Source organism: Phocoena sinus, chromosome 7 (assembly GCF_008692025.1).
Source record: "Phocoena sinus isolate mPhoSin1 chromosome 7, mPhoSin1.pri, whole genome shotgun sequence".
NCBI classification, from domain to species: domain Eukaryota; kingdom Metazoa; phylum Chordata; class Mammalia; order Artiodactyla; family Phocoenidae; genus Phocoena; species Phocoena sinus.
This window is the reverse complement of record NC_045769.1, coordinates 115,092,734-115,118,137: the sequence shown is the minus strand read 5'-3', so window position 1 is coordinate 115,118,137 and position 25,404 is coordinate 115,092,734. Positions and strand designations below refer to the sequence as shown.

At 40.1% G+C, this 25,404-nt stretch overlaps 1 protein-coding gene across 2 annotated transcripts in view; it reads left to right on the top strand.

Annotated features, from left to right (window-relative positions):
* The first annotated feature begins 302 nt into the window (after nt 1–302).
* PTPN4 (protein tyrosine phosphatase non-receptor type 4) overlaps nt 303–25,404 on the top strand; it is a 185,168-nt gene continuing 160,066 nt past the window's right edge. For both annotated transcript variants that reach the window (XM_032637276.1, XM_032637275.1), the window contains exon 1: nt 303–580. The gene's annotated coding sequence lies outside the window, so the exon portion shown is untranslated. The remainder of the gene's footprint in view (nt 581–25,404) is intronic.

The following is a 25,404-nucleotide window of genomic DNA, read 5'->3' as shown; positions in this document are numbered from 1 at the left end:
GGCTTGTGCAGCCGCTTCCAGCCCGCGCCGGCGGGAGGGGGCTTGGCCTCACCTCTCGCGAGATCGCCTCCCGTGGCCGCCGCCGCTGCTCCCGGCCGCTGACTGGCGGCGTCTGCGCAGCCGCCCTGTTCGGTTGCTATGCTGTGGCCTGGGAGACGGGGTGTGCTTGAGGGAGGAGGAGACGGACGGGGGGGGGGGGGGAGGGGGAGGAGGAGGAGGGAGGGGCCGAGCGCCCGTCGCACGCTAGCACACAAACGCTGCCCGGGATTGCCGTCCGCCCGCTCGCGCCGCGGTGTTCCGCTCCTCCTCCTCGCGGCCCCACATTGTTCTCTCAGGACGCCGGGGTCCCCGGGCCGCCTTCCCCGCGGCCCCACTGCGGGGCTGGATTAGCTCGTCCCCGCAGGGAGGTGCGGGAGCGCGCGGCAGCCCCGCAATATGAGGTGGTGCCGGCGGCTCGGGGCCGTGGCGCGGCCGCTGCGGCGCCGGCTGCTGGGCGGGCGCTGAGGGAGCCCCGGGGGCGGCGCGGCCGGGCCTCCAGGCTTTTCTTCTGCAGCCGGGAGGACGCGGCTGGGGCACGAAGGTAAGAGGCTCTGGGTCCCCGCCGGCGGCCGGCCCTGCGTGGCGCGCGAGGCTGGTACCTGCGGCCGGATCTCAGGGGAAGATGATGCTTTTTGCCCCCTCCCTTTCTTCGAGGGGCCTCTGCTCTCCGACCTCCTGCGGGTTTTGGTTGCAGTCTCTGTTGTGGGGCAGCCGGGGGAGAGGGGATGGAATGTTCCACGGCCCCTAAACTCGAGGTGAGGTTTTAGAGTCTTCTGAGTTTTCCATTGCTGGTAGGATTCTTTTTTTTTTTTTTAATTGGCTCGTTTGAGCGCTTCCTGCACGGACATACCGTCCCTACCCTTGAAGTTTTAAAAAGCCTTTTATGATTCTGCCGGTGCATACTTGTATTTAGGCATCTGCAGTTGAGCCAGAAGGAAAAGTTGAGGACGTGCGGATGTGTGTCCCATGGTTGCTTTAAGATGAAGCGGTTTACAGTGGCACGCGTGCGTGTACGACGGTTCTGGGGAACTTAGAAAGGGAGACTTTATGCCTGCGAGGCGTTAGACAGCGAACCACGGTGGACCAGTGCGATGTGTAGGATTTTCAAGCGCCTTTTCTAGGACAACCGGTACGTCTGCAATATGCCAACTGCTTTTAGAGTCAGAGGTTGGAGGAATATTGGGTTGATGTGACCGGATCTCGGGCCCAGTTGAAACAGGACAGTTTAAGCCGTGTTTATGGAAAAGAAAAAAACCAAAAAGCCAAAGTATCCGACTTGTATAGGATGGTTTGCGTAAAAAGAAGACTGTGGAACAGGAAAGCCAGGGCATTTTTTATCCGGATTTATATACTTCTCGTTTTTTTAAGGGTGGGAGGAGATGACCTTAAAATAAATGATTACTCAAATCCCAAAAGGCGCTTAATGGAATAGAGCTAAATATTCTGAGTTAAATCTTGAATTTGAGAAATTCAATCTACAGATATTTTTTAAAAGGCTTTTTGTAAGCAAAAGTTTGTTTTCTGTACAGAGCTTTATTACTAACTCATAACAAAAGAGTGCAATCATTTTGTGGATCCCACCATTTTTTGTCAGAATAAATTTATGCTCCAGTTACCACAAAAGCCATTTTTATGTCTCTCTTTTTTTATGGCACACATATCTCTGTCACCATTTTTCACTGAAACATGTGTGTGGTCCCACAATATCATGATCTTGAGTGGTTTATAAGAACAGAAACATGGTCTCTTTTTTGTATATGGGAATATTTGTAATTTAGCTAATCTGTTTCAGACATTTGGCAAGAGATTTGAAAACACAAGGAGCCATCACTCTTTTGTAGTTTTATTAATATTAATTGAGTAGGTTAAAGTTTAAGTTTGAAAAATCACAGGTTCCTCCAAAGTAGCAATGGATGAGGTTGTGGCTTTCTTATTGCCTCTAACCTGCTTAGATTCTAGGCTGTGGGTATTGAATTGTTTAAACCTTGTGGTTTTTTTTCTTATCTTCTAATTGAATATCTTTAAAAATGTCCCTAATAATTTTGTTACTTTAAATTTGTGACACCCAATTTCTAATTTAGGCTAGTCATAAAACCAGCATTGATTGAACACACTTGCTAAAAATACTTTCTGGGCCAGATGTACTTAGGATGCAGCCTCAGGAAAATTCAGTTGAACTGTTCTACTGTGACCAATGTACATTTCATTATTATAGAAGTACTTTAAAAAAATTATAGACTCTCACAATTAGATTTCATCAGTTCAGGCATAGAAGCCTAACTTTAATGTATAAAGTACTTCATGTGGGATAGTAATAAAAACTTTTTAAATGCTTTTCTTTTTTTAACTTATGTGACCCTTGTAGACTTCTTAAACTCTGATTTCGTATACTTGAAATATTTTAGTTTTGTCTGCTAAACGTAATCAATTTGTATTTTAGTGTGACAATACAGTGTGCAGTGTTATTTATTTAGTATTTGTTTATGACTTATTCTGAGTTCTTTAAGGGGGGCTGTCTGTGGTCATGTTTTTGAGCAAATTAGCTTTAAGGAACAAAGTAAGAATGCCAGATGATTTCAAGGAGACGCTGTTATTAATTGTTATTGAGAGGACTGCCTCCTACCCGCCCCCCTTCCCCACCCCCCAAATTTATATGGTCAGTTTTAAACAACAAGGAAGCTTTAAGAATATGGAGAAATCTTGTTTGGTGGATGTTTAAAGACAAATGTTTTAAAGCTGTCCTTTAATTGTTAGTTATTAGGAATGTAAAATTAGTGACCTCACTACAAATGGCAAGTCTGTGTGACTTAATGTGGCTAAGCATGAATTGTTGCTCCTAAATAAATTTTAGTATTGGCAGAAATTCACTGGTTCCAAACTGAGTTGAATTTTGTTGTTTTTCTGGGTAATAACGTGCGTGTTATGAAGTAGTTTATGCTGTAGTCTAGATTTGTCAAATTAGTTTACTGCGTTAAGCTGTGAAGCCTTGAAGATTGGTTTAGCATTCTGGAAATCCTTTTTATTGTTTGCCAGAAAAGTACTGTAGGAGGAAGGTGTTATTTCTTCATTTAATATTCAGTTAGTAGCCCAGATGGTGAGAAGGAATATAGTGAAGTATGGTAGGATCTTCTCTAGTGGTGTGGAAGTGTGGTACCTAGGAGCAGTGCAATTTCTTTCTTTTCCTTTGCATGATCAGTCAGTACAATCATATTTAAAATAGGATGGGAAACGAGAGGGGAAAATTATTACATTCTCCTCCATTTCATTAGAGGCAGTTTCCCCCACGTTCATTCTTCATTTCATTATTCCCGAGCAGAAACGCTGGAAGAGAGGTGCAAATATTTGGTGGGAACAGAATGAAAATTAGGTACTGTGGATTACCTTGCCGGGAAGATATTAATTTGGCTGAGTTATCGTGCTTGTATGTTTTAACAAGGAGGTTTTAAAGAGGAGTAGGAAGAGAAAAGGATCCAGAGGGATGTGTTTATTGTCTGTTATGTGCCAGACAATGTAAAGGGGCTTTTCATGTTATCCCACATAACCATCAAGTACACTATGTGAGGTAAGTATTATTAATCCCCTACTCCCCCTCCCCTCCCCCAAATGGGGGCCAAGGGAAATTAAATAACTTGTCTAGGATCCCACTGCTAGTAAGTAGAATTCAAGCTAGGTCTGTCTGACTCTGAAGCGTATTCATTAGATCATGCTGTCCAGTTAAACTTTCTGCAGTGGTGGCAGTACTCTTATTTGGCATTGTCAGATGTGGTAGCCGTTAACCGCGTGTGGCATGGAGCACTGGAAATGTGACTATTGTGCCTGACGACCTGAATTTTATTTTATTTTAATTTTTAAAATTTTATTTTAGTTTATTTTTTTAGGCTGCATTGGGTCTTCATTGCTGCACGTGGGCTTTCTCTAGTTGCATCGAGCGGGGGCTACTCTTCGTTGCGGTGCTCTGGCTTCTCATTGCGGTGGCTTCTCTTGTTGCAGAGCACAGACTCTAGGCATGCGGGCTTCAGTAGTTGCAGCACACGGGTTCAGTAGTTGCGGCACAGGGGCCCTAGAGCGCGTGGGCTCAGTAGTTGCAAAGCGTGGGCTCTAGGGCGCATGGGCTTCAGTAGCTGTGGCGTGTGGGCTCAGGAGTGTGGCTTGCGGGCTCTAGAGCGCAGGCTCAGTAGTTGTGGCTTGCAGGCTCTAGAGCTCAGGCTTAGTAGTTGTGGTGCACGGCTTAGTTGCTCTGCGGTATGTGGGATCTTCCCGGACCAGGGCTCGAACTCATGTTCCCTGCATTGGCAGGCAGATTCTTAACCGCTGCGCCACCAAGGAAGTCCCCGGACCTGAATTTTAAATTGTATTTAATTTTAATCAGTTTAAATTGAAATAACCAGATGTTACTAGTAGCTATAATATTGGACAGCACAACTTTAGATCTTTAGATCTTGCTGCCTAGAAAATCTTAAGTTTTTTTTTTTTTCTTTCTTTCCAAGCTGCGCCATGCAGCTTGTGAGATATCAGTTCCCCTGCCAGGGATTGAACCCGTGCCCCCTGCAGTGGAAGGGCAGAGTCCTAACCACTGGACCACCAGGGAATTCCCGATAATCTGAGTTTTGATATTGAATCTGCCGCTGGCTCATATATGACATTAGGCAAGTTACTTAGTTCATGAGCCTCAACTTAATCCCTTGTGAAAATGAAGAAGAGGTTATCACTGAAAGATTATCTCCAGCATCCCTTCGTACTCTGAAGTTCTATGATTCTTATTAAAATGTACAGTAGCGTTTAATATTTGCAAGCATTATATCTGAAGGTCCCCTTCTCCTTATACTCCTTATATAAAGACTTTTGTTTGTTTAGTCAGTTTCTCTTTTTGAAAAGTGTATGTATTGATATAAAGCACACATAAAGGATACTGGATTATTTTCCCCCCAATTGTTTGGCGAAAACATTGTGTAACCAAAGGCAGTACTTTACCTTGGAACAAAGTTTGAATCTTTAAAGATCTTATTTTCAGCATGCCACTTACCATTTGAGAATATATTACAGCTCCCTGTTGCTTATCAATTAATTCCAAACTTGTTTGCTTGTCCTTAAAAGTTTTCTACCAACTTCATCTCACTAACCCCATTCACCCTTAATCACTACTCTAAAAGATATTTTTGTTTCCTTCCAGGCCGTTGTCCTATTGTATTTTTTTTATAAAGTTGTATGGTAGAGATAACAATTTTGAGTTTAATATATTGGAAACATTGTATTGTAGAGGAAGAGCAATGTAGGGAAAAGGTGACAGACTTGGGGTTGGAATCTGGTCTCAAAAACCTTGGACGAACTGTTTAACCTCTGTGCTTACTTTCTTGTCTATGAAATTAGGATAATAATACTTGCCCTTGAATTGTTGTGAGGATTAGGATAATATATATAAAGCATCCAGCATTATTCTTTATTTTTTCATTTTTAAAAAAAATACTTATTATTTGTTTTGGTTGTGCCCGGTCTTAGTTGTAGCACACAGGATCTTTGTTGCGGCATGCAGGCTTCTTAGTTGAGGCATGTGGGATTTAGTTCCCCGGCCAGAGATCGAACCTGGGCCCCCTGCGTTGGGAGCTCAGTCTTAACCACTGGACCACTAGGGAAGTCCCCCAGCATTATTCTTTAAATAGAAGAGATGATCAATGAATGGCAACTGGTATTATTTTCCCATCGTCATGAATATTTAAACAATTGCTTAGATATTCAGGTGATTTATCAATCAGGTGATTTAGTCATTTACCTCTTGTTAAATATTTTGGTTGTTCCTAAAGTTTCCACTGTTATGATCTGCAGTGAATACCTTTGTGCTTACAGCTTGTTTGTAGGTTTGTTTCCTCAGTCTAAAACTCTACGACTAGGATAATAGTTTGAATACTTCTGTGCCAAGTCTCTCACAGAACAGTGGGTATTCTTGTTTAGGAAAAGATGCTAGTTTTAGTATAAAATTATACTTCATTGTTTTAGTTAATGTATTTTGAAAATTTTGGTTTACTGGGGAATGATATAGTGAACATTGATTTGTGTGTTAATTAAACAGACATTTGAATGTCTGTTATAGGGATCACTGGTATACCGGTAAATAAGAAATGATTCTTGTCCTTGAGCTCAAATTCTAGGGTGGTAACATATGTCAACAAACAATTACAATTCAGAATGACAAGTGTAATAAGATCTGGGGAAAGGAGAAGTGGCATTTGAGCGATGTCTTGAAGGATGAGTTGGAATTGATCTCTGGGTACAGAGAACAGCAATTGCAAAAAGACAAGTATGAAAGGATGCATAGTGTGTTTAGAGAAATGGTCTGTCTATGAGATGCATGTGTCTGATTTTGTGTGTGAATACAAATACAGATTTGTGAATCCGTGTGCTTGTATATGTGTGTTGAATGTGGTGGGAGATAAAACCTTGTGAGGGTCCTTGTTTGGGCTGTGAGTGCAGTCGTATTAAGACCTTTAGAATAGAGCTTCCCAACTGGGGTGCCCTGAATGGTTTACCATTGTGCCAGAGAATAAGATATCTGTCAATGTATGTGACCAGAGCATATTGGACCCACCCAGGGTGGTTTCTTTTGACCTAGAATAATCTCTTTGACTTGTCCTAGTGTGCTAAAAATTATTATTTTCTTTGGTGCCAAATTGGGAAAAGCATGGTTTTAGAGGCTCTTAGTTTTGAAGAGTTGATGGTACCCACTCACCCCCTGGCATTCTCAGTGTATATAATCAATAATAAAACCAATACCAAACCTGAGAATAAACATAAAGAAAGTCCAGTCAAAGTCCTCCACTTTTCTCCCTCTCCCCTCCCTGTCCCCTGCAGGAATTGCTTCACTGTTTTGCGTGTGTATCTGAGATACCCTTTTTGGTGCTCCTGCCTGTCTTTTTAGTGCCCTACGGTTGGGAAATCAGCGTTTACTTTGGGAGCAATTACAGGTATTTAAATGAGGGAAGATAACTCCTGACTTCTAGATGATGATGCAGAGATACAAGAATGGTGCCAAAATGATGTTAGAAGGAGCAGAGAAGAAACCAGTTAGGATGCTTCTGCAGCGGTCCAGGTGAGAGATGATAAGAGCCAGAAATGAGCACGTAGGCCTAGAACTGAAAACTGACTAGGCAGTTTCACGAGAACTGAGAGTCCATTTGGATGTAGTGAAAGAGGAAGGCTGATGATGATGCTAAGATTTCTTCTTTGGGCAACTGGAAAGGGAAGACCAAATAATTTTTATTGAGTACCCATAGTGAACCAGGCGTTTTGCTAGGCACCAAGGTTGTCATGAGTGCTCGTTGAATTTTAAAAATTAATTTATTTTGAAATAATTTCAAACATACAGAAAAGTTGCAAGAACAGCACAAAGAGCTCCTGAATCCCCTTCAACCAATTTCCTTTCCCTTGAACTATTCTTGCAACTTAAAAAATATTTTTTTATAAGGCTTTACTTTTTTATAGCACCTTTAGTTTCACAACAAGATTTAGGGGAAGGTACAGGGATTTCCCATGAGCCTCCCCCCACCCTCTCCTGTTTCCACACATGAACTTCAACCAGTTTTTAACACTGTACTACGTACATTGTGTGTATGTGGAAGATAAGCCCACATCTTGCTGTGCTTGGCTCTCTGTAGTGCGTGCAGTGAGGCCTTCCCTTTCAGATGCCCGAAGAAGGAAACTTGACATTGTCTTCAACCCTTTTCCTCTTCTGTTATTGGGTTCTCAAATTTCAGTGAAACTACCTAATTATCTTATTTCTGGTCTCTCATTTTCATCTCTACTTCTGTTTCAGAGGAATGCACCATTTCTCATCTAATTAGACTTTTCTGAACCATTTCAGAGCAAGTTGCAGACCTGATGCCTGTCATTCCTAAATAATCTAGTGTGCTTTTACCAAAACATGGGCAGTCTCTTACATAACCCCCAAATCAGGAAATCAGCATTGATACAACACTACCTTCAAAACCCCAGATGCCTACAGCTCAGTATCAAAAAAAACCAAAACCAAAAACCAACCCAATCAAAAAATGGGCAGAAGACCTAAATAGACATTTCTCCAAAGAAGACGTACAGGTGGCCAAAAGGCACATGAAAAGATGCTCAAAATTGCTAATTATTAGAGAAATGCAAATCGAAACTTCAATGAATATTACCTCACACCAGTCAGAATGGCCATCATCAGAAAGTCTACAAATAATAAATGCTGGAGAGGGTGTGGAACATTCCCACTCTTGGTGGGAATGTACATTGGTGCAGCCACTCTGGAGAACAGTATGGAGGTTCCTTAAAAAACTAAAGAGCTACCATAAGATCCAGCAATCCCACTTCTGGGTGTATATCCAGAGAAAACCATAATTCGAAAAGATACATGCACCCAGTGTTCATTGCAGCACTGTTTACAATAGCCAAGACATGGAAACAACCTAAGTGTCCATCAACTGATGAATGGATAAAGAAAATGTGGTATATATATACACAATGGAATATTACTCAGCCATAAAAAAGAAGGAAATAATGCCATTTGTAGCAAGATGGATAGACCTAGAGATTATCATAATAAGTGAAGTAAGCTAGACAGAGAAAGACAAATATCATATGATATCACTTACATGTGGTTAGGGTTACCAAAGGGGAAAGTGGGGCAGGGGGAGGAATCAGGAGTTTGGGGATTAACAGATACACACTACTGTGTATAAAATAGGTAACCAACAAGGACCTACTGTACAGCACAGGGAACTATACTCAATATTATGTAATAACCTATGAGGGAAAAGAATCTGAAAAAGAATATATAGGGACTTCCCTGGTGGTCCAGTGGTTAAGAATCTGCCTTCCAGTGCAGGGGACGTGAATTCGATCCCTGGTTGGGGAAGGAAGATCCCACATGCGGTGGGGCAACTAAGCCTGCGGGCCACAACTACAGAGCCCATGTGCTGAGGAGCCTGCACGCCACAACTAGAGGGCCTACACACCGCAACTAGAGAGAAGCCTGTGCACCACAACTAGAGAGAAGCCCACGCACAGCAACGAAAGATCCCATGTGCCACAACTAAGACCCGACACAGCCGTAAATAAAGTAAATAAATATTTTTTTTAAAAGTATATATATACACACACATATATAATTGAATCGCTGTGTTGTACACCTGAAACTTACATAATATTGTAAATCAACTGTACCTCGATAAAAAAATTTAAAAACAACCCAGAGGCCATTCAGAGTTTTCCAACTCTCCCGGTAGTGTCTTCCTTTCCCTTTTGGTCCAAGATCCAGTTCAGGATCACACCTTGTGTTTAATTGTCATGTCACTTTAGTTTGGAACAGTTCCTTGATATTTCTCTGTCTTTTATGGCCTTGACTTTTCTTGTTCTGTGAGATGTCCCTTAACTTCGGTCCACTCAGTAGTTGCTCATGTGTGGACTGAATGCGTTGTTGCCAAGAATACCATAGGAATGGTGTGCTCTTCGTAGTGTATCACTGGGAGGCATACGGTGTTGTCCCACCACTGGCGATGTTTAACCTTGAGCACCTTACTGAGTTCATTTCTGCTGGGTTTCTTTATCATACAGTCATCATTTTCCTCTTGTAATTGGTAACTCTTTTGTGGGAAGATTTCCAAGATTTTGTTAATGTTCTATTCCTCATCAGACCTCTGCCCACTGGCTGTCGGTCCACTGATGCCTCCCGCCTGGATCAACCACTGCTATGAAGGTTGCCACCTGCATTTATTCATTGATTTTTTACTGAAAAGTTTTCTTTCTTTCATGTATTCGTTCATTCATTTATTGATGTAAATAAGGGAATTTATTTCTTTATTTACATCAGTATATACCCATGGATTCCTGTTCCTATTCAGTGGGTTTTATTAGTTATTATAATTTTATATTTTATTTTGATGCTTAAATTGTCCTAGATTTGGCTAGTAGGAGCCCCTTCAAGATGGCTCCCATCTTTTGGACACATCCCCATCCTTTGAGTATTTCCTTACTTTCTGGCACATCAAGATGTTCCAGACTCATTTTGTACTTTTCCTGTCCCAGCTCTGGAATCATCCATTGGAATCCTGATTTCTTTTAGTGGAGGTGGTATTTAGAAATCAAGGTTTGGATGCTCAATGTGCTCATTTCTGCTGGGGTGTCCTTACATTTAGGGCAGACAGAGCTAGGAAATATGTGTATATATGTACACATCTGAATCTCTTTCTTCATATCACTGTGTGTATATTTTAAAAGTTCACACTGATGCATCCATTTCCAGTCTAACACTCCAGGTTTCTTTCTGTCTTTCTAGTCTTCCCATCTCTGTATTTCTACGTACCATCTAAAGCAGTGAGATTCGGCTCCCATTGTCCTCAGTACATTTACTTACCTGCTCAGTCCCCTTGGAACTGCTAGTCTCCCTGCCCCAAGCTAGTTGTCTCCTGCCTGCCACCTCGAGGCCCACGCGTGGGGTCCTCAGGGCATGCTGTCAGTTCTGTGCTAGGAAGGGAAGGGAACTTCTCATTTAACCTTTTTATTTCCTTCATTTAATCCAAACAAAAATTTGTCAGAAAGGTGTTATCCCCAGTTTTAAAGGATAACAAAGCTGAAATTCAGAAAGGTGTGTGACTTTGGACGTATTACCGGTAAATAGCAGAACAGATATTTTGAGTTCAGATGTGCATGACGTTGAAGCATCTTTTCCCCTGTGCTGACTGCACAGCCTCCAGCTTCCTGAAAATAGTTGGGAATTCAGTGTCAGAATTTAGGGTTGTATAGATGGTAGTTGAAGCGGTGGATGTGACTGTTACTGCTTATGAATTGTGTGTAAAGTTAGGAAGAGGGCCACTGGCAGGGCCCCCACCAGCATCATTTAAAGAATAAGGGCTCAGAAGAGAGGAGAGTCCAGTTGTGTTGGGGGAAGGTGATGGAGGAAGGAGTTACAGGAAGGTGTCAGATGCTGCGGAGAGATGAGAACAAAAGTGCTTTGAATTTGACTGATGGAAAGTTATGACCTTAGCTAGTTGGTTTTCAGGTGTGTTCAGGCAGGCCACCTTTATCAGAACCAAATGAGCTACTGAATAAAAAATACCCATTCCGGGGCTTCCCTGGTGGCACAGTGGTTGAGAGTCCGCCTGCCGATGCAGGGGACGCGGGTTCGTGCCCCGGTCCGGGAGGATCCCATATGCCGCGGAGCGGCTGGGCCCGTGAGCCGTGGCCGCTGGGCCTGCGCGTCCGGAGCCTGTGCCCCGCAATGGGAGAGGCCACAACAGTGAGAGGCCCGCGTACTGAAAAAAAAAAAAAAAAAAATACCCATTCCGCAAGTTTCATCTCAGACTGTATAGATTTTTTGAAAGGGTGAGTGAGGAATGCGGAGGTGATCACACAGGAAATCTGCCTTAATGCTACTGCTGCTACAGTTATTCTGAGGTTTAGTAAAGTTTGAGATTCACTGTAGCAGAAGAGTTACAGTAGGGGGTGTGATAAGAAAGTACATAGAGGAAACTAGACATGGTGAACGTAGACTAGATAACGCTAAGAAATTTGGTCATAAGGGGAAGAAGGAAGATCTCTTAGGTCATGGAGGAATAGGGAACAGAATCAAGAAAACTGTTTTTTTTGGCCACGCCTCGCGGCTTGCGGGATCTTAGTTCCCCAACCAGATATTGAACCCGGGCCCCTGCAGTGAAAGCGCCAAGTCCTAACCACTGGACCGCCAGGGAATTCCCGAAAAAATATCTTTTTTTTTAAGATTACATATACCTTAACATTTTGGGGGGATTAAGAGAAAGAAACTGTAGTGATTATTTGAAAGATGGGTAAGAGAAACTGTGTAGCAACACCTCATATCAAAGAAATGCCCTGAATGAACTTCAGTAGGCATCTGGGCTAGCTCCCTGCCCCCATTTCAAATGATTACCATCTTATGGTGAGTTTCAGAGTTATTCAGGAGTCATTGTTAATCTTGTTTTATTATTAATTTAATGTATATATTGCCTTTTTGTGAGACAGTTGTTAAGTATGGCTACTTCATTCAAATTTCAAAATACTATAAAAAAGCATATATTGAAACTTCTTAGTGCTACTCTGTCTCTGTCTGTCCCTCCCTTCCCTGCTCTCTATAGGTAACCACTTTTGTTTTCGTGTATTTTACCAGTATTTATGCTAAAAGAAACAAAATATAAATTATTGTTTCCCCCTACCTTTCTATGTAGAAGGTAGCATACTATATTAATGTTTTATTTAGTAATTCTTTCATTTAAAATATACCTTGGAGATCCTTTGACTTCCATATACAGAGAACTCCCCACTTTTTTCCTTCTTTTTTTATGTAAATATAGTGACATACTCTGTTGTGTCGGTATACTATTAGGCTAACTGATCCTAATTATTTAAACTTTTACTCTGCTTTAGTTTTTTATGCCCTTTTTACTTGTGTAACTCCCTCACTTTCACAACTTCTGTATGAACTAGTGCTCCCATGAGACATTTTTCATTAATGACCTGCCTTACTTTCTTTACCTGAAGTCCTCTAATGCCTAGTTGGATAAGCCTTTCCGACTTTGTGGCCAAGGAAAAGACTTCCTGATTTCAGTAGCTCAGATGAAAAACTCAGTAGCTTCTCTTTTTATAAGAAAAAGAGAAAAGGACAAAACTAATATTCATTGAACTGTACTGGATGTTTTAATGTATGAGATTGCATTTAGTTCTCCCACCAACCCTGTGGAGTAGGTAGTGTTATCCCCTTTTTATAGATGAAGAAGCTGAGGCTCAAAAATCTGAGTTGTCTAGACCTTCACAGCTAGCAAATATCAGATTTAGGTTTTGAAAGTAGGTTAATTTGAGTCCAGAATCTGTGTCTTTGCTGCTGCTGTCCTATTTTCTGTCTCCTACTTTTGAATTCCTGAACTCCAGTCTTACAGCTGGAGTGCCTTTCATCAAGAACCGTGAAAAGAGACATGTTTCCCTACTGTGTGTCTCTGACTGCTGGGATGCCACCTGCTTGTCTGCCCTCTACAGCTAAGGCCCTGCTGGCCTGGGGCACTGCCTTGCCTGCGACTGTAAGCTGTGGATATCATTTTCTCATTGCCTGTCCCAATAGCCTCTCATCAGCACTGTTGAGTTTCCCTTTCTACCCTCATTTACCTTGTTGTAGCCCTGTCACCACTTGGTAGTATGCAGCTTGGGCACAACTTATGAAATTGTGAGGGATGATTTTTTTAAAAGGTCATCGTGTCTTGTCTGGACTTTTGCAGTAGTCTCCTTAAAGTGTATTCTGCCATTGGTTTTGCCCTTTTTTTAACCCTCCTCTATACTATAGCCAGAGTGATCTGACATGCACATCTGATCACTTTATGCCCCTATTCAGAATTTTTTTATTGCCTTTCCATCTGTGTGTAAGATAAAATCTAAACTCACGGTCAGCCCCTATCTACCTCTCCAAACCTCACTCCTGGTATTATCTGGTATGCACAGTGCCTTGCATATGATATGTGCTAATTAATATTGACTACACTTTGAGTGAATAGAATAAATGAGTTTTCCAAGGAGATTAAAATTTGGGAAATAATCAGTTTTTAAAGTAAGGTTGGTGTTCCTTTTGTCTGTTTCTTTTTAAGGTATTTCTTATTGCATGGAAGTAAAATATTTTTACAAACTCCAAGGATTTCTGAATTGTTTTACTTACATTGGAATTTTACAACTCTACTTGGTTTATTTATATTTCCAGCTGGATCCATACTACAGTCAGTTACTATGGCGACAGAAGCTACTAGGGAAATGGGGAATCTTCACTGGAAAGGGTTTTGTGATTTGGAAGAGTTCTCCCAGGTGATTCTGATCTTGTGACCCACCTTGCATCCGGTTATTTTTATGGTTTTTGGTCTGTGTTAGCATAATTGTTTACAAAAGAATTGTGTAGGTCAACAGTTCCTTACATGAAATTCTGAGATCCCCAAGCCCCTGAAAAACAAAAGTTTTTGTAATTAATTTGGCAGCCAAACTTGACATATACTTATGTGAGGCTCTTTATACATTATTTATTCCACTTAGAGTGAACATTCTTAAGGTTCTCTACAGAAGTTTTAAATAGCAGTATGGTTAATACGGGGTGTTACCTAGACAGACCCAACCAGGAATGTTACTTAATATAAGGTAGCTGTGCAGTATCACCTCTTTATAATTTAAATATTCTGAAGTTCAAAACACTTCTGAAGGGGCTTCCCTGGTGGCGCAGTGGTTAAGAATCCACCTGCCAATGCAGGGGACATGGGTTCGAACCCTGGTCTGGGAAGATCCCACATGCCGCGGAACAACTAAGCCTGTGCGCCACAGCTACTGGGCCTGCGCTCTAGAGCCCGCGAGCCACAACTACTGAGCCTGCGCGCCACAACTACTGAAGCCCGTGCGCCTAGAGCCTGTGCTCCACAGCAAGAGAAGCCACTGCAATCAGAAGCCCGTGCACCGCAACGAAGAGTAGCCCCTGCTCGCCGCAACTAGAGAAAGCCAGCAATGAAGACCCAACACAGCCAAAAAAAAAAAAAAAAAAAAACCCACTTCTGAAAGTGTTTTGAAACCAGAGATTTCAGATACAGGATTGTAGAACTGACCCAATTTTTACTACCACCAGTTTCCTTAGCAATGGGTGATAAATGGCACTTTGTTTTATTTTGAATGTCTTTTTAGTGATAATGTAGTTGGGCTTTTTTAAAAAAAAAATCAGTGATTTCATTTCTTCTTGCAAACAGTCTGTAAATTTTTTGTTCATTTATCTGGTAGAGTCTTAATTTTTTTTTCTTACCAATTTATAATATTGTAGACATTAACTGATTTTTCTGTGAGCACAGTGGCTTGCTTGTACCATATTCTAAGCTTTTTGTATGTAGCATATCGATAGGAAATGCTGCAATTCGAATACCCATGTGTCACTGCTTGTAGTGTAAGGGAGGTGACTGTGTTCCTTTGCTCAAAGTCCTGTGTTAGAGTGAAAACTAAGGTTTTCACCATGGCCACCAAGGCCCACGTGACTCGTGGCTCCTGCTTTCTCTCTGACCCCGTCTCTGACCCCTCTCCTTATCCACTTTTCTCAGGGTACAGTGGCCTCTTTGGTGTGCTCCATGTCACGTCTTCTTGCTGTTCTTCCCTCTGCCTGAACACCTTTCTAGGCACGGGCTCCGGGCCGAGCATCCATATGGCTCACTCTTTGACTTCCTTTCAAGTCTGCCAGAAAGTGAACTTCTCAGTCATGCCTGCTCTGAATACCCCATCTATCTAAAATTGCTCCCTGCCCTACATTCCCTGCTCACTACTTTATAACATATATGTCATTTTTTCCCTTTCCTCATTAGAATGGAAGCTCCATAAGGGCAGGAGCTTTTATCTTGTTTTATTTGTTGATATAGTCATGTTGCTTTTCTCTGTCTGGCACATTATGGAACATTCAGTAGATAATTTGAACAAGGGAAGGGTTAGGGGAAAGTAAAGAGGAACATTAATTGTCTAACATGTATAGACACTATTTGAGGCTTTTATTTTGTATAAATTTCACAAATTTTTATTGATGAAATCAAAATATAGTAATTGAATATAATATTTTGTTGTATTGGTCTAGTAATGAGAAGAATATAATCAGTTTTTATGGGATAATATTTCCCTTAAGTAGGGTTCAAAGTTAGCATCCCCTCTCATCAGATCAGTTGAGAATGTTCATCTGTAAAAACCATTCTTAACTCGTGACCCCAAAACAGACAGTGAGCAGGTTTGGCCTGTGGGCCATAGTTTGCTGGTCCCTGGACTGTGTGACTTTTGCCCAAATTAATGCAAACTCCTCCTCAATACGGTCCCAAATATCTTTCCACCTATAATTGTTGCTGTTCCTCTGATGAATTGTTTTCCATCTAACTGGATTACTGTTGTTTCTTAGATTTCTCTGGTTTCTGAGGCTTTTAATAATACTCTGTTTTAATTCTGGTGTAACTAGAATATTTTAATAAAAGCATAATGTGCAGTTCCAAATTTTTTCCTAAAGTCAGTTTTGACTATTTAGAGGCAGTAATGATGATGATAATATAGCTAACAATTATTAGATACTTTTAAGTGTCAGGTGCTGTGCTAAAGGCCTCTCATGTATTATCTCATTTCACCTCATAGCAACTCATTTTGTAGATGAGGTAACTGAGGCACAGAGCGGCTCAGCAGCTATCCAAGGTCATAAAGGTAGTAAGGATTTGAACCTTAAAGCAGTCTGATTTCTGAGCCCACAGTCTTACCTATTATGCACTATTCCCATGTGTACTAATAGTTTGTATTTTTATAGTCTTGGCCCCTTTGCAGAGTGCCTTCTCTTTTAATCTAACTTTATTTGTGAAAGACTGATAATCAGTTCTTTACAACCAAAAAAAGGATCCACGAGAACATGAGGCAATAAGTAGGATTGGATGGTATTATGAGGAGATGTAAAGTCAGTAGCTTTCCCACTGTTTACGCTTTACCCCAATTAAGAGGTATCTTTTATATCATGCTCTTGATAGCTTCTCTTTTACACTATTCTATTTTGTTAAAGAACAAAGGTGTTTGATCCACTAATTTGATTTCATAGCCAATGAATTTCAAATTATAGTTTGAAACATTTCATTACAGTTAGATGCTATAAACTCTATTGTTTGTGTTCAGTTACAAAGAAAATTCTGCTTATGTGAAACAGTTGCTTTCTAAAGGAAGGATAGAAACTCTAGAGGCCAGCTTTCTTTCTCCACTTCTTTTTCTTTCTTTCTTTCTTTCTTTCTTTCTCTCTCTCTCTTTCTTTTCTTCCTTCCTCCCTCCCTCCCTCCCTCCCTCCCTCCCTCCCTCCCTCCCTCCCTCCTTCCCTCCTTCCTTCCTTCCTTCCTTCCTTCCTTCCTTCCTTCCTTCCTTTCTTTCTTTCTTTCTTTCTTTCTTTCTTTCTTTCTTTCTTTCTTTCTTTCTTTCGTTCTCTTTCTTTCGTTCTCTTTCTTTCTTTCCTTTCTTCCTTTCTTTATTTTTTTCTTTCCTTTCCATCTAAAAATGCTCTACACTAAACCCCTAACTAGTAAGAAAATAGTTTTTGCTGAATAAGAGGGGAACACCAAAGCCCAAAAGATGATACCACATATACTACACGGCTGGCCCTTTTTAGACAAGAAGAAAGCAGTTTGCATTGGCTGTTGGTACTTTTGAAGGATTGACTTTATTTTTGGAGTCTCCTATGGAAGAGACTAGATCAGAAATTTAGAAAGTGAAGAGGGAAAGAACTAGCGGCTGCTGAAGTTGTTTCTAGTACTTAGGCAACGAGCTACAGACAGGAGAGACAGTAGTTCTTTGACTCACTAGGACAATTTGTTTTATATCTTTTTTTAGTATACTGTTTCACTGAGTTATTTAAAGTCTCTTTCCCAACTAGACTGTGAGCTCATTGAGGGCAGAGAGCTAGATGTATATATATTTATATCTCTAGCATCTAGTGTTGTGTCTAGTAACTAGGAGCTGCTGACATGTTTACATGAGTAAACAGGTGTATTGAGGGCCCAGGATTAGGGAACTCTTTAGAGGCTTTAGCGGGTTAGGTCTCTCTTTCTCTCTCTCTCTCTCTCTCTCTCTCTCTCTCTCTCTCTCTCTCTCTCTCTCACTCACTCACTCATGCACTCTCACAAACACACAGTACTTTCAATGCTATAATGTATAAATAGGAAATAATGAAATCTAAAATATTAAGTAACAAAAAAGGAAAAGCCTCAGGTAAATAAATTTGTTGCAAGAAATAGTTCAGATTAGTCCTGTGTTTATAGTTCACAATGAATATGGTATTTATTTTGGCATGGTAATTCAGCATTCTTAGAGGTCAGTAGCAGTTGAATAAAGGGTATCAGAGGACATTTGGAAAATGCTGCCTGTATATCAGCGAATCAGTGTGCATGTCCAGTGCTCATGTCTCAGGTGATTGGTTTGTGCATGATTAACTGAGATACTTTTTTGCTGTACTATACCATTTGTTAAATAAGAAACTTCTTGTTTAAGTTATTGTATAATAACTACTATGCAAATGTGTTTGGTATATTAAATATATATAGAGAAATTTTAGATCAGAACTATTGCTACATTTGATTTTTTTTTTCCCTTCTACAGGGTAACAGTGTTCTAGCTCATAGTATTTATTTATTTAGGCTGCACTGGGTCCTAGTTCCAGCATGTGGGATCTTAGTTGTGGCATGTGGGCTTTTAGTTGCGCATGTGTGCAGGATCTAGTTCCCTGACCAGGGATCAAACCCAGGCCCCCTGTATTGGGAGCACGGAGTCTTACCCACTGGACCACCAGGGAAGTCCCTATAGCTCATAGTTTTAGCAGTACTGTCCTAAGAGAATCTGGCCTATTCAGTGTTATATTGCCAAGTTTAGTTCAGAGGGCTGAGGGAGCCTTCATTGAACAAGTGTTATAGCAATAAGCTAAATTATGCAGTCCAGTACTTACAATACCAACATTTTAATTTATAGTTACATCCATATAAGAAATTAAGATTGTAGCAAAGCATATGGTTCATTGGAGAGCATCCCATACAAAATGATAATGGTAAGGGATTGTCAGTTATCCTGAAAACTTTTTGTGAGTGGTTAATTGCTTCATAATTTTGGATAACAAAGGTTTTGTTTTTATCTGCTTCTTTTAAGTGTGAAAACAGAATTTGAAAGGAATTTCTTTTTACTCTTTCCTCACAACTTTTTATTTTGAAAAATTTCAAGCTTACAGAAAAGTAGCAAGAATAGTATATTGAACACCTATGTACTCTTCATATAGATTCACCAATTGCCAACGTTTTGCTACTTTGCTTTATCTCTCTCTGTGTTTATATATTAAAAATTTCTGAACTGTTTGAAGGTTGCAGACATCATGATCATAACACTTTACCTCTAAACGCTTCAGCGTGCAAACATACATCTTCTAGAAATAAACACATTCTCCTGTATAACCACATGATCACACTCAGGGAATTTAACATTGACACTATATTATAGTACATTGACATTGTACTATAATCTGAAATACATTCCATGTTCAAATTTCTCCAGTTGTCCAAACAAGTCCCATAGATATAGATATGACTTTTTTTTTCTGTTTCATGATTGGATCAACGACTACACGTTGCATTGCATTGTTACGTCTCTTTTAATCTACACTGCTTCCCCAGCCTTCTTCTAATCTCTTTCTTCTCCCTTTTTCCTCATCCCCCTCACATTTTTGAAGAATTCAGGCCAGTTGTTTTGTAGAGTGTCCCTCAATTTGGATTTGTCTGATTGTTTTAATTTATTTTTTCCATAATCAGATTCAGGTTAAACATTTTTGGCAGGAATATTACATAGGAGTTGTGTTCTCAATGTGTAACATCATGGTGCCTATTACGGTAGTTTTGGTGAGGTTAAATATGATCATTTGGTTAAGGTGGGATTTGACAGATTTCTCCATTGTAGGGATACCTTTCACCCTTTGTAAGTAATCAGTGGAAAAATACTTTGAGATTATGTGTGTATCTTGTTCCTCAATAAAATTTCACCCAGTGATTTTATCATTCATTGATGATTCTTGCCTAAATCAGTTATGGTAGTTGTAAAATGCCAATTTTCTATTTGTGTTATTCTACATTTATCATTTGACATTATTCTACAAAGAAGAGGAGTTTTCCCTTCCCTGACTTAAATTAGTATCAGTTTAGACCTATGGATTTTTGTTTTATTCAGAGTATTATCTATTCTTGTTACTATTTACCGTAAAACTTAAGTTGTCTCATTTAACTGGTGGGAGCCCCTTTTAACTGCCTCTCATGTTTTTTTATTTGTTCCCATCAGATTTTTAGGACTTCTTTACTTACCAGCACAAGAGATTTAGCCTGACCTTGTATCTTCTCTGCCCCAGCTCTGGAATCAGCCTTTTCTCCCAAGAAGTCCTGGTTTCTTTTAGTGTGTAGTAGTATATAGGGCGTTATGTACGTTCAGTGTTATTGGACTATTGCTTCTAAGTTCTAATAGTGGACAGAGATAGCAAATATATATAAATTTTAATTTTTTTAAAAAAAATTTATTTGAAGTATAACTGGTTTACAATATTGTATTAGTTTCAGGCGTACAGCATAATAGTGATTTGGTATATTTGCAGATTGTACTCCATTATAGGTTATTACAAGATAATGAGTATAATTCTCTGTGCTATACAGTATATCCTTGTTGCTTATCTATTTACATGCAGTAGTTGATATCTCTTAATCCCATATCCCTCATCACTGAGTATATTAGCTGTGGGTTTGTCATAAATAGCCTTTATTATGTTGAGGTATGTTCCCTCTATACCAACTTAGATTAGTTTTTAATCATGAGTGGATGTTGAATTTTGTCATATGCTCTTTCTGTGTCTGTTGAGATGATCATGTGATTTTTTTCCCCTTCCTTTTGTTAATGTGGTGTATTACATTGATTAATTTGTAGATATTGAACCATCCTTGCATCCCAGGAATGAGTCCTACTTGATCATGGTGTGTGATCCTTTTTATGTATTGTTGATTTCGGTTTGCTAATATTTTGTTAAGGATTTTTGCATCTGTATTCACCAGAGATATTGACCTGTAATTTTCTTTTTTTGTAGTGTCTTTGTTTGGATTTGTTATCAGGGTAATGGTATCCTCATGGAATGAATTTGGGAGGGAGTATTCCCTCTACTTCAGTTTTTTGGAATATTTTGAGATGGATAGTTGTTAGCTGTTCTTATATGTTTGGTAGAATTCCTCTGTGAAGCCATTCAGTCCTGGACTTTTGTTTGCTGGGAGTTTTAAAATTACTAATTCAGTTTCACTACTAGTGATTGGTATGTTTGGATTGGTTCAGTCTTGGAAGATTGTATGTTTCTAGAAATTTATCCATTTCTTCTAGGTTGTCCAATTTGTTGGCATGTAAATGTTTGTAGTATTTTCTTATGGTTTTTTTGTATCTCTGTGAGATCAGTTGTAATTTTTCCTCTTTCATTTCTTATTTTATTTAGGCTCTCTTTTCTTGATGAGCCTGGCTAAAGGCTTATCAATTTTGTTTATCTTTTCAAAAATTCAGCTTTTGGTTTCATTGATGTTTTCTATTGTTTTTTGTTTTGGTCTCCATTTATTTATTTCCTGTGATCTTTATTATTTCCTTCCTTCTGTTGTCTTTCAACTTTGTTGTCTTTTTAATTCCTTTAAATGATAAGTTAGGTTGTTTATTTGAGATTTTTTGTTTTGTTTCCTGAGGTAGGCCTGTATCACTCTAAACTTCCTTCTTAGAACTGCTTTTGCTGTGTCCCATAGATTTTCAAAAGTTGTGTTTTTATTTTCATTTGTCTCCAAATATTTTCTGGTTTCCTCTTTCACTTCTTCATTGACCTAGTGGTTTTTTAGTAGCATGTGTTTAGTGTCCACGTGTTTATGTTTTCCCATTTTCCTGCCCTGTGATTGGTTTGTAGTTTCATACCGTTTTGGTCAGAAAACATGCATGCTATAATTTCTGTCCTCTTAAATTTGTTGAGACTTGTTTTGTGGCCTAGCATGTGATCTATCCTGGAGAATGTTCCATGTGCACTTGAAAATAATGTATATTCTGCTGTTTTCAGATGCAATGTCCTATAGATATCTAATAGTCCAAGTCTATTAAGTCCAACTATAGATATCTATTAAGTGTGTCATTTAAGACCACTGTTTCTTTACTAATTTTCTGTCTGGATGATCTGTCCATTGATGCAAGTTGGGTGTTAAAGTCCCCTACTGTTATTGTATTATTGTCAATTTCTCCCTTTATGTCTGTTAATATTTGCTTTATACATTTAGGTGCTCCTATGTCAGCGCATGTATGTTAATGAATGTTATATTCTCCTGTGTTGGTTTCTTTATCATTATGTAATGCCCTTCTTCATCTTTTGTTATAGACTGTTTTAAAGTCTAGTTTCGCCAGCTTTCTTTTCATTTCCATTTGCTTGGAATACCTTTTTGTATCCCATCACTTTCAGTCGTTAGCTCTGAAGTGAGTCTCTTGTAAGCAGCATATATATGGGTCATTTTAATCTGATCAGCCACCTCATGTCTTTTGATTGGAGCTATTTATTTATTTATTTTTGGCTATGTTGGGTCTTTGTTGCTGAGTGCGGGCTTTCTCTAGTTGCCGTGAGCGGGGGCTACTCTTTGTTGCAGTGTGTGGGCTTCTCATTGCAGTGGCTTCTCATCGCAGAGCACGGGCTCTAGGTGTGTGGGCTTCAGTAGTTGTGGCACGTGGGCTCAGTAGTTGTGGCTCGCGGGCTCTAGAGCGTAGGCTCAGTAGTTGTGGTGCATGGGCTTTGTTGCTCTGCAGCATGTGGGATCTTCCTGGACCAGGGCTCGAACCCATGTCCCCTGCATTGGCAGGCGGATTCTTTACCACTGTGCAACCAGGGAAGCCCTTGATTGGAGCTTTATTCCTTTGACATTTAAAGTGATTATTGATCAATAAGTACTTACTGACTTTTTTTTACTTGTTTTCTGCTTGTTCTTGTAGTTATTCTCTGTTCTTCTTTTAGTTTCTTCCCTTGTGATTCAATGATTTTATTTAGTGGTATACTTGTGTTCCTTTCACTCTGTTTTTCTGTATCTATCATAGGTTTTTGAATTATGTTTACCATGGGGTTCATATATGTTGACCTATAACTATATCTGCTTGTTTTAAACTGATAGCCATGTAAATTCAAACACATTCTAGAAGATCTACATTTTTTACTCCCTTTCCCCACATTTTTGTTTTTTGATGTCATATTTTACATCTTCGTGTTTATCCCTGAATGGTTCATTGTAGTTATGGTTGATTTTATAATTTTTGTCTTTGAATTTTCATACTAGCTTATTTAAGTGCTTGATCCACAACCTTTACTAAATATTTGACTTTTCTAGTGGGGTTTCTCCTTTCCTATAAATTCTTCTTGTTGTAGTCTTTTCTTTTTTACTTAGAGAAGATCCTTTACCACTTCTTTTAGGGTCAGTTTAGTATTGATGAGTTCTTTTAGTTTTTGCTTGTCTGAGAAATTCTTTATCTCTTCAATTCTGAATGATAATCTGGCTGAGTGGAGTATCCTAAGTTGTAGGTTTTCCCCTTTCTGCACTTTAAATATATCATGCTACTCCCTCTGGCCTGCAAAATTTCTGCAGAAAAATCAGCTTATAACCTTATGGGGGTTCCCTTGTATGTGACTCTGTTTTTTTATTGCTGCCTTTAGAATTCTCTCTTTATCTTTAAGTTTTGCCATTTTACTATGATATGTCTTGGTATGGGTCTCTGCGTTTATCTTGTTTGGGACTCTGTGCTTCCTGTACCTGGATATCTGTTTCCTTCTTCAGGTTCAGGAATTTTTCAACCATAATTTCATCAAATATTTTTCAACGCTTTTTTCTCTCTTCTCCTTTGAGACCTCTATAATGTGAATAGTATATGCTTGATGTTATTTTAGAGGTCCCTTAAACTGCCCTCATTTTTTAAAAGATTGTTTTTGTTTTTGCTATTCTGATTGGGTGATTTCCATTATTCTATCTTTCAGAATGCTTATGCATTCTTCTGTATCACCCAGTCTGCTGTTAATTCCTCTAGTGTGTTTTTCATTTCATTTATTATATTCTTCAGCTCTGATTCTTCTTTATATTTTCTTGTTCCTTGTAAAATTTCTTACTGTCTTCATCTGTTCTTTTCAGGCAGCATTTTTACTATGAATGCTTTGAACTCTTTATCTGGTAAGTTATTTCTCTTTCATTAGGTTTTTTTACAGGCCTTTTTTTTTTTCTTGTTCTTTCATTTGAAACAGATTTCTCTGTCTCCTCATTTTGGTTAACTTTCTCTGTCTATGAAATCAGGTGAAACACATTATCTGTCACAGTCTTGAAGGAGTAGACTTGTGTGGGAGTGTCCCTATACAGCCCACAGACAGTGGCTTTGGTAGGAGAGCTGGATCTGAAGTGAGCACGGGTCACACCTTAGGGTCGACTCGCAGCTGTCACCTTGGAAGGAGGTGGGGCTGGAGATGGGGGTGCTGGAGCTAGAGCCAGGTTTGAGCCAGAGCTTCTGTGCTCAGTGGTTGTCACCACCCTGTTTGGCACGGGGTCGGCTCCCGACATGCTGGAGCAGGAGCCCTGAAGTTTGGGTGCAAGGTGGTTCTGTTCCCTTTCAGTGTGAGCTCTCTCCCCTCTCAGCAGTGGCACGTTCGCCCCAGAGGGGATCAGCCCTGGAGCAAGAGGGGCTGGTGCAGGCCAGGGCTGTGCCAGGGTGGTCCCAGTGTGCCAGTCAGAGCTCAAGAGAGTTCCCCGTCTGATGTCTCTGTTAGTAGCAGCAGTGGCCGCTCCCTCCCTATTCAGATGCAGTGTCTTGTGCAAGCCACTCTGTCCCCTGCCGGGTGTGCACTGCCTTTAGCAATGGCAGCCCTCACACTACTGCTGGAGCTGGAGGGGCTGGAGCGGGTACTTGGTGTGGGTTGGGGCATGCCCTGGGCTGGTCAAGAGAAACTTTCCGGACCCCTGGGTGGTTTCAGTCTTCTCCCTCCACCTTGTTCCCAGGAGTTAGTAAGCATGTGTGTGCTCTTCACAAATGGAGTCTCGATTTCTTACAGACCTCCTGTAAGTCCTACTGGTTTTCACACCAGCTAAGTGGTGTTGGACCCCAGGGTCGGAGTGCCCAATGTGTGGTTCAAATAGCTCACTCCTCAGGGAGGATCTCCAAGCCTATAATCTCTCTCTTCTGTGTCCCCTCCTAGGGTTGTGGGTCCTAACCTGATTGCTTCTCCTCCCTTCCTACACAAGTCCACGTGAATCTTTCTTTACAGCCTCGTTGTAGAAGAGTCTTTTTGCCAGTCTTATTTGCTTTTAGTGGGAATTGATCCACATGTAGGTGTGTTTTTGATGCGTTCATGTGAGGGAGTTACGCTCAGCACTCAAGAGTCGTGGTACTCTGCTGTCTCCTCCCACAGGATGTTTTTTCATCTGTATCTTCTTTAATTTCTGTGCCTCAGTGTTTTGTAGTTTTCACTATATAAATCTTTTGCCTCCTTAGTCAACTTCATTTCTAAGTATTTTATTATTTTTGGTTTTATTGTAAGTGAATTTATTTTCTTACATTCCTCTTTGGATCATTAATTGCTAGTGTATGGAAATCCACCTAATTTTTTGAGTTAAGTTTGTATTCTCCAACTTTGCTGAATTTGTGTCTTAGTTCCAACCAGACCGATTTTAATAGTTATTCTAGCTCTCTGTTGTTACTATTCTTGTAGTATATCTTTTTACATTCTGTTACATTCAGTTTGTTTGTGTCTTTGAATCTGAAATGTGTCTTTTGTAGAGAGCAAATAAATGG